The sequence below is a fragment of the Poeciliopsis prolifica genome, unplaced genomic scaffold (assembly GCF_027474105.1).
Source record: "Poeciliopsis prolifica strain line A6 unplaced genomic scaffold, Auburn_PproV2 SCAFFOLD017, whole genome shotgun sequence".
In the NCBI taxonomy this organism is placed as follows: domain Eukaryota; kingdom Metazoa; phylum Chordata; class Actinopteri; order Cyprinodontiformes; family Poeciliidae; genus Poeciliopsis; species Poeciliopsis prolifica.
Window position 1 is genome coordinate 3,644,902 of NW_026562392.1, and position 8,409 is coordinate 3,653,310.

Sequence of the window (8,409 nt, forward strand, 5' to 3'; positions counted from 1 at the left end):
TCATTCTGCAAGGAGGATTGTGTTTTGGAATTCAAACGGGCAATGCCTCAATATGACAAATCAGCCGGTGTGGCGCATGTTGATTGATTCCGTCCATGAAAACCTAATAGATTTAGCCCTCTGTGAATTTGGCTCTCATTAACCTCGCAGCGTTTTCACACCAGAATGTATTGGAGCCATTTTATCCACCACTCAAAGGCAATTCAGTGGGTGATAAATCCTTTGGCTTATCTGGCTGCAGGTGACAGCACAGCAGAGAAATGCCACTGAGGGGGGAGCAGGAACGAGCACACACACACACACACACACACACACACACACACACACACACAACAAAAAAAATTCTCTGAGGTCACCATGGTGACCCCCACACAGGGCATAAAAAAATAAATAAAAAATCTTGTGATCCAACCGGAACCAAAAGACACGCTCCTTGACCCGAACGGGGGCATCCACCGCAGGAAAAGACAGAAAAAAGAAAAAAAAATCTTCCTCTCAGCTTCTGGAATAGAAGAGGAGGGAGAAAAAAAAACAGAATTCAATTACACAGTCGAAACCCACTCTTTGCCCTCGGGGAGTGATATCAGCACCATTTAAAAGTCTGATTACTCACAAAACCAATAACATTTTGACTCCCTGGTAATGGACCAGTAGATTAGAAAATTTAGATTACATTTAACTGCCTGTAGATTCTCATTAAAACGCCACCAACTAGTTAGAAACAATAGGTAATTAAGAGTGTAATGAAGCGCAGTAGCGTTAGCGCCAGTCGGCTCTATGTCGCTCTTGTGGGACTCAACCTTAACTTTGCACTTATCCCGCAGCGAAGCCGCGCCCGCCGTCTCGTTTGGGCAATGCGACATATTTAATTAGATTAATGAATTTCGGCGGCGTCTCCGTGGGCTCCCCTTTTGTGGCGACTATAACAACAGATTGTATATCGGGGAGGGGAATGCGCATGCGGGCTGCCGGCAGGCCGGCGCTGGCTGCTCCCCTGACGGGCAGGCCGAGGTGTGACAGTCGAGCCTGTCTCAGGTTTTACTGCGGCTAAATAGCTCAAGTGCTAATAGTCACGGACACGCGCGCCGCGCGAGTGAACACACAGACTCTTATCCAAAACTCCAGATTTTGATTTAGCAAAAAAAAGAAAAAAGCTTATTGAATTAAACATGATTGATTGTGACACGGCGGTGGGGCTGGAGGGGGGAGCCCACGGTGATAAATGGGCTGGTGGCCGCGGTTAGCTTCAAGCTAATGTTTGTTTGTGACTGCTCAGCCACGAGGAAACGCTTCAGCACGAGCTGAAGACTGGAGGAAATGAAACGGAGCAGAGTTTCTCCGAAGCTAACTAAAGTTTGTTCAGAAGTCTTCCAGTCTCCCCCAGCAGTCAGCGACTTGAGCGTTTTGTTTTTGTTTGTTTTTTCGTTTTCAGAAAAGAACAATGATTGAAGGACGCGCGCAGCTCTGGTTCAGTCATTTGAAGAGGCTGCAATAAGCTCTGGGCTTAAGGTCAAGCTAGCTAACTTTGGCAGTGGCTAAAACTTTGCTCAGTGGTGGAAATGCAACCCCGACATCCTCCAATGTCCATCATGGCAGCTGAACACAAAACACCCCATTAAAGTTCTGGATATAAGTGTAGAGTTTTTGTAACTGCTGTGTCTCATTGCAGACAAACAGCATTGCATATCTTGACTCTTAGTGTTTTAAACACTCATGGAGGGAAACTATAGGGGCGTTCGACTCCTGGCTTTAAATTTTAAATGTCAGAGACAAATAGCATCCTTATGCTGAGCACTGTTTGTACTTGAAAGCTAGATTTTTTTTATGCGTTTCAAGATAAAAATACAGCAGCCATGCTCCCTGGAGTCAGAGTTCGGACGTGGAAAGACTGGCTCTGCGGACAGGGCCAAGTTCAATGCCCAAAATGGCTGCACAGCATTTAACACGCATCTAAATCTGTAGGTAACTATTTATTAGCACCTCTTGACTGTTTGTATCTCATTAAAAACACATTACTGTAAAATTTATGGGTTTTATTTTTACATGTCCGTTTAGTGTTTGAATGCACAAACTATAACAAAATGCATAGTCATTAGCTTGTCTTGTTGGAAGTTCACACACTAGCAATTAGCTAGTGTGTTCCCAGCTTGAAGCCTCGAAGGCAGTCACCTGGGATGCGGCATAATTCCCAGACTTGAGTTCTGTTTGAACTCAGAAGTCGGATTTTCCAAGTTCCCAGTCGCAAATACAACAACGTTCAACCGTAGTAGGAGTTCTGATTTGGAAATGTGGACATCTCCGGGCAGCTTCTGCATGAAAGCCGAGCTGTTGATCTATGCCTAAGATCTAACTATAAATATTTAAAAGCCCGTTAGCGTCAGAACATTAGACTGTAGGCCACAGGGTTTGATTTAGGCCGCCCACGATGTACAGCAATGTTTCCTTTAAGAAAGCCACTCTCTTTGACTAACTTCATATGCTGTGCATATGAAATGGAGTAAAACCTGTAGATATAAACTATTTACTAGGAATTTATTAGAAGCGACACACACACAGGAGTGCGTAACGTTTCCTCGTGAACATGCTCCTTTAGACGCCTGAAAGCATTAGAAAGATGTGAGTCGTTTCTCCTCGCAATGTTAACGTCAGTTAGCGCCACAGCAATTAGCAAATCCCACTGGTTTTCTGTGAGCTGAACGCATTTAGCGCAGATGTTCTCCTGAATGCCACATTGGAGGCAGCATGTGAGGCAGGTATAATTTCCTGTCGCTGTGACATTTAAACATTTAAAGGTGCTAAAAGTGTTACATGAGCAAATGTTGGATAATCTTCCTCCACTATGACACTTTGGCTCGCTCCCAAAAGCGCGTCAGCGTTTCGGCATATATGGCTTCATAACCAAACTATTGATAAGGTTTGTATTTTTAAAAAATTACCTTAAATCTAACATAAAAGTTTTTGTTGTCAATTTAAGAGTTGGCCTACGATGATTTGGGGCCCTGAATAGATTTTCATTGGAATACCTTCCGAGTGCAATCTAGTTAACTAATATGTGTTTGTATTTTTAATTGTGGAGTATTTACACAAATCACTTAATGCACATTAAAGGTCACACCTGGAAATAGTCAAAATTAACAAGAAAACTTCACAAGACTTTAACTGGACAGTTTGAAACTCATGAGTCATTTGTATGATGTAAGATAACGTTTTTTGTTTTGTTTTTTATTTATGTTTAGAAATTTTAAAATATATTTTTTTCATTGCTGATTTTAAAGAAGCTTTGTTGTAGATTCCAGAGCTGAACTAGACGAGTGGAGGTTCCATGAAGATGGAATACCACTGTGTCATTGGCTGCTTATGGAATAAAAAGGGAGAAACTCATGGTGTGTCAGCATCCTCCTCTGACCTCTGACCCTATGGAGAACCTTTGGAGTTTCCTTAAGCAGAAGATCTGAGGGTGGGATGTAGTTCATATCAAAACAGCAGCTCTGGGAATTTCTTTGACATCCTGCAAAGAAATTCAAGCAGAAACTTTCCACAAACTCACAAATTCAATGGATGCAAGAATTGTGCAGGTGATATAAAGAAGGTCCGATGTTAACATGTAACTGTTAAGATGTTTTTGATTGAAATAGCTTTTGATTTTAGTACATGTGACCACTTAATGCTGCTGCACATTCAAAGAATGACCATTTGCAGTTCTTTATAATCCATAAAATGTTTAGAAAATCTGCTGTGCAGAATCATTTGGAACAGTGCATTTTGAGTTTTTTTATTTTTGACAAAAAAACTCTGTTCCCATGGGGAGCTTTGTTCAGTAAAATTTGATTTACACTGTAATAGTTCATGACATGAAAATTAAACTGGCCATCATTTGCATTGACCATTGAAGAAATAAGAAATCTGGGAAAATATCACTTGCATAATAGTTTGGGACACGGTATAATGTTATAAACTCAAAACACTGAAGTCTAAAGAAAAATATCAATAACAAAATACCAACAAATTAAGCAGAGGAAAACTTTAAATCAAAACGAAACATGACCAGAACAAAAATAAAGGATATAAAAAAGGTCATAGAACACAACAAAAACTTAAACATAAGGGAGTGTAACTTAGACATATTAGAAAACGTGGAGATAAAAGGCAGTAAGTTTTCTGTTTGCACCTTTTTCTCATCAGGTCACGCGCCACAGGTTCTGTCATATAGCAACACACTGCCCTCTATCGGCCTGCACTGTTACTGCCTCACACAGATCTGGAGTTCTCTCTCATTCACTCTGCCCAGCTGTTTCCCCAGCACCTTACATCCACATACATATTCCAACATGGAGAGAATTACAATCTGGCGATGCGCATTTCAGCCACACCGTCCTGAACCCAACGTTTTCTGGGTCAGCTGTGAACGAGTCGGTGTTTTTTTTTTGTTTTTTTTATGTATTTTATTTTATTTTTTTACTTTTGTCCAGATGACATGGTGAGAGAGACACAAATGTTATATGCTTTGGCTGTATAGATACAGAAATCACAAAGGGAAAATGTCTTAAAACACACGCACGCACACGCCCACACACGCCCACACACATACACACACACACACACACACACACACACACACACACACACACACCTCCAAACAGGCAGAGAGTAAACACTGCAGTAACTGAGCCTGGAGCAACAGAGCCAGATTCAAACACTTTGTTTTGCAGAAAGGAGAAGGCGAGCAGATGGCCCAGAGCAGATAGACTCTGACACTGAAAGCCGAGGTGTGTTCTCTGAAGGACGAAGTCCCGCATTGTCGCGGCTGTGACGGGTTCTCTGTCACACCGCGTACCAGGGGTCCCCAAAGAGCCGGGGTCTTATAGTGTCAGAGCCCCACCGCTCCTCCGTCCCCTCCCCTCGCTCCTCGCCCTCCAGCCCTGGCCTATTGTGATTGCCATTTTTTAATTTCTCTAACGCAATCAAGTGTGACACAAACTGTTTACCTAGCGTGTCTGCCACAACCAGAAAGAGAAAGGGACAAGAGGGAAAGAGAAAGAGAGAGAAAACTGCCTCATAAGCCAGGATCTCAGCACAAAATAATCCTCCATAATACCAGAGAGTTTAAAGAGGCTTTGCCAAAACCCTCCCTGAGTCCTCCCTCAACCTGACTTTACTCTTGTGAAAAAAAAAAAATGGAGAGAGAGGGGGGGAAAATGAACACACAAGAGAAAAAGAAAATCTGTTAAATTCACGTCCCTGGCTGTCGTTTTGGGATTGCTAATTATTGTTTTTAGAGCTAAACAATCGGGGTATTAGGGCGTAAGCGGATGGAGATAACATCCGAGGCGGAGGGCAGAGGAGGGAAGGTGGAGAACAGAGGAGAGGTACGCTGGGGGGAATGGATAAGAGGTTGACAGAAGGGAAGTTATAATAAGGCCTGGTACCATGGATGTTTGTGTCTGGGCTGTGAAAAGAAAAGAACAGAAAAAAAACAGAATAAAATGAGACACAATGAATCAGTCCTGCTCAAAATGTCTGGAAAAGTGAAGCGAAAGTTCAAAAAGTCAAACAAGATCAGAGAAACAAACAAACAAGAATTAGAAATTGATCCAGACAGCTAAAAAAAACAATATTCCACCACAAAATGAAGGGTTTTTATTTCAAGGTTAGATGGCATAGCAATTGTCACTTTTTATTAATTTGCGTCAAATCAACAGTTTTTATAGTTCTATATACAGACACTGTTTACATCAACACAGCTGTAACAATCTGGAAACAGGGAAATCAGACTTCTTTTGGCATTTTTATGCCTCAATCCCCAAAGCTGGTCAGAAGACTTTCATCATGGTGTTAGACAGAGAAACAATAATCTTTTTATGTCGTAAAAGATGAGGCTTCGATTGTTGAATAATGTCCAGATTTATTCTGATGCTATAAACTCTTGATTGACATGCATTTCAATGCCACAACGTTGATTTGAGAAGTGAAGTGAATTCTGGTAGCTTAGAAGCCCACAGACTTTGAAACTGAACTTGAGCTTAAACTCCTTTTGGCAAGTGGTATTTTTTATTTTTTTATTATTTTTTTCGTTTTTTTTTGGAGCTGGAGCTTCTCTGAAAATGTTAAATGTTGGCTTTGAAAAAGTAGAAAAAACAAATGTTCTCAACTGTCACATGCTGATTTCTGTCAGCTCTGAATGCTGATTCGTTTCTAGTTCGAACATCTTTGTGCATTGGCAGATTATTTCACTTATTACAAGATATTTTCCCCATGTTATAATAATCTGCCAATGGAGCAAGTGCTTTTTAGGAATTACAGACTTAATCTTATTTTCTCTTTGCAAGAGAAGCAGTCAAAATGCCCGTGGCAGCTTTCAGGTGAGGAAGTCTCTTGACAGAACCGTCCAACCAAACACAAAACACGATACGGCGTAGGATATTTCAACTGCATAACCTGAACGCACCATCCCGGTGGAGACGCGGCGCGGCGACGGCAGCGTCAAGAGGAGTGGATGTTTTTCTTCAGCGGGGATGGAAACGTTGCAGAAGGCGGATGGGAAGATGAGTCAGGAAGAAAACGTTCACTGTCATGAACGGTCGACCAACAAGCCAGAAACTGTCAGAGTCAAAAGTTTCTCTTCACTCAAAGCAACAAACACGTGGAAACTACATGTTGACTTAGATACTTAGACAAGAAACGGCTTAAAAAAAAACAAGGAACAAATGTGTCTAACCCACTTTAGAATAGAAGGAAAAAATAAAACCTGTCTTTTGGGAGATATTTTTGGAAATATTTAATTTCTCAATGATTAAAGCAGGCAGAAACACAACCAATAAAGTGTGTAAAGCTGATTGAGTCTTTATGGTGTGCAGTTCAGTTTTTTTCTCCCTCACAGATATTGACTATGTTATGTTGATTTTATGATCAATCACATAAAATCCCCCCCAAAATATGTTGAACTTTGTGGATTTTATGTGACAAAACTTAGGGAGCATGAATAGTTTTGCAAGACGTCGCTCACCAGCTTGTTTTTGTTGTTGTAAATAAATTTTACATTAATTGATGTATTTACATTCCTAACAATTACCTAACTAGTAATTGCAGTATTCGCTTGTAGATAATTCAGCATTATAAATCCAGTTTATGAGAGTGATAAAAAAAAGTCAACTTTTTCAAAACGGAGCTAATTGAAATAAACTCGGCTTGTTTTTTCTGATGCAGTGTAACGACTCAAACCCGTTGTCCGCAGGGTGAACTTTAACCCCGGTCTCTCGCACGGCAGGACACCGTCAACACCACATCGCCTCCCGGCGGCGACTAATGAACGAAACGCTTCCTCCAAACACCGCCCTGTGAGCACGACCCAGTCAGTCGCTGTTGTTGCCAGCAAGATGTAATTAAAAGGCTTTGTAAAATACGTGCGCAGCATCTTGTAAACATGCTTAGCCTTTGGCAAAAGGAAAAATAGACGGGTTCAAATCTAGATGTGAAAGATTAAACGGTTGCCTGGCTTTGCACCAAAGGGTCGGGAAGAAAGCTGGGGAGAAAGAAACAAAACAAAAAAAAACAGACTTCACCTGAGGAGAGTGCAGGGAGAAAAGAACTTCCATTTGAAGCGACGGCGTTCAAATGAATCCGTTGGCAGGTATGACCGAGTCAAGTTTTCTAAATCTTCTTTTGGCCTCATGTCTGTCCTGGCAGAAATGTGGCTACCCTGCAGACATTTTCTACAGGGTAGAAATCAGAACTTTGGAACAACCATTTAAGATATTGAATTTTTCCAAACTTTATCCACTCAGAAGTCAGTTTTAATTTATGTTTGGGATCACTGTCCTACTGGGACAAACACAAGTACGTCCAAGTTTTAAGTCTCTAATGCCAGATAGGAGATGAAGTTGAAGGCTTTCGATGTGGTTTTCCTCCTTCATTACTCCATTACTCCAGTAAAAAACACTGGCAACAAAACAGCCCCTCATCATGATGCTGCCGCAACCATATGTGACAGTTTGTACAGTGTTCTTACAGCAGATGGATCCAAACTATTGACAGTATTAATATCGAGTCGGCATCGGTATCAGAAAGATACTGGGGTGATAAGATCGATTGCTAAGATTTGCTCTCGAACAATCATTTTTGTGGATGTTGTTTATTTTGAAAACAATGCAGTTTTGCAGTTGTTTCTGTTTATCATTTCAATATGTCATAAAAGTGCATTGTAGACATCTATAAATTTATCTAAATTCGGTTCTAGGTTTTAGCAGAATAATTCAAAGGTAAAATCACAAAAACGGCAGCAGTTAGAAGTTCGATGATAAATCATGCATACTGACTGTCGGTATTGGTATCAGTATCGGTATTGATATCTGCGATATTCACTTGGTATTAGTTAGACACCAAAATATGCAGTATCGCATGCCTCTAGTTCTT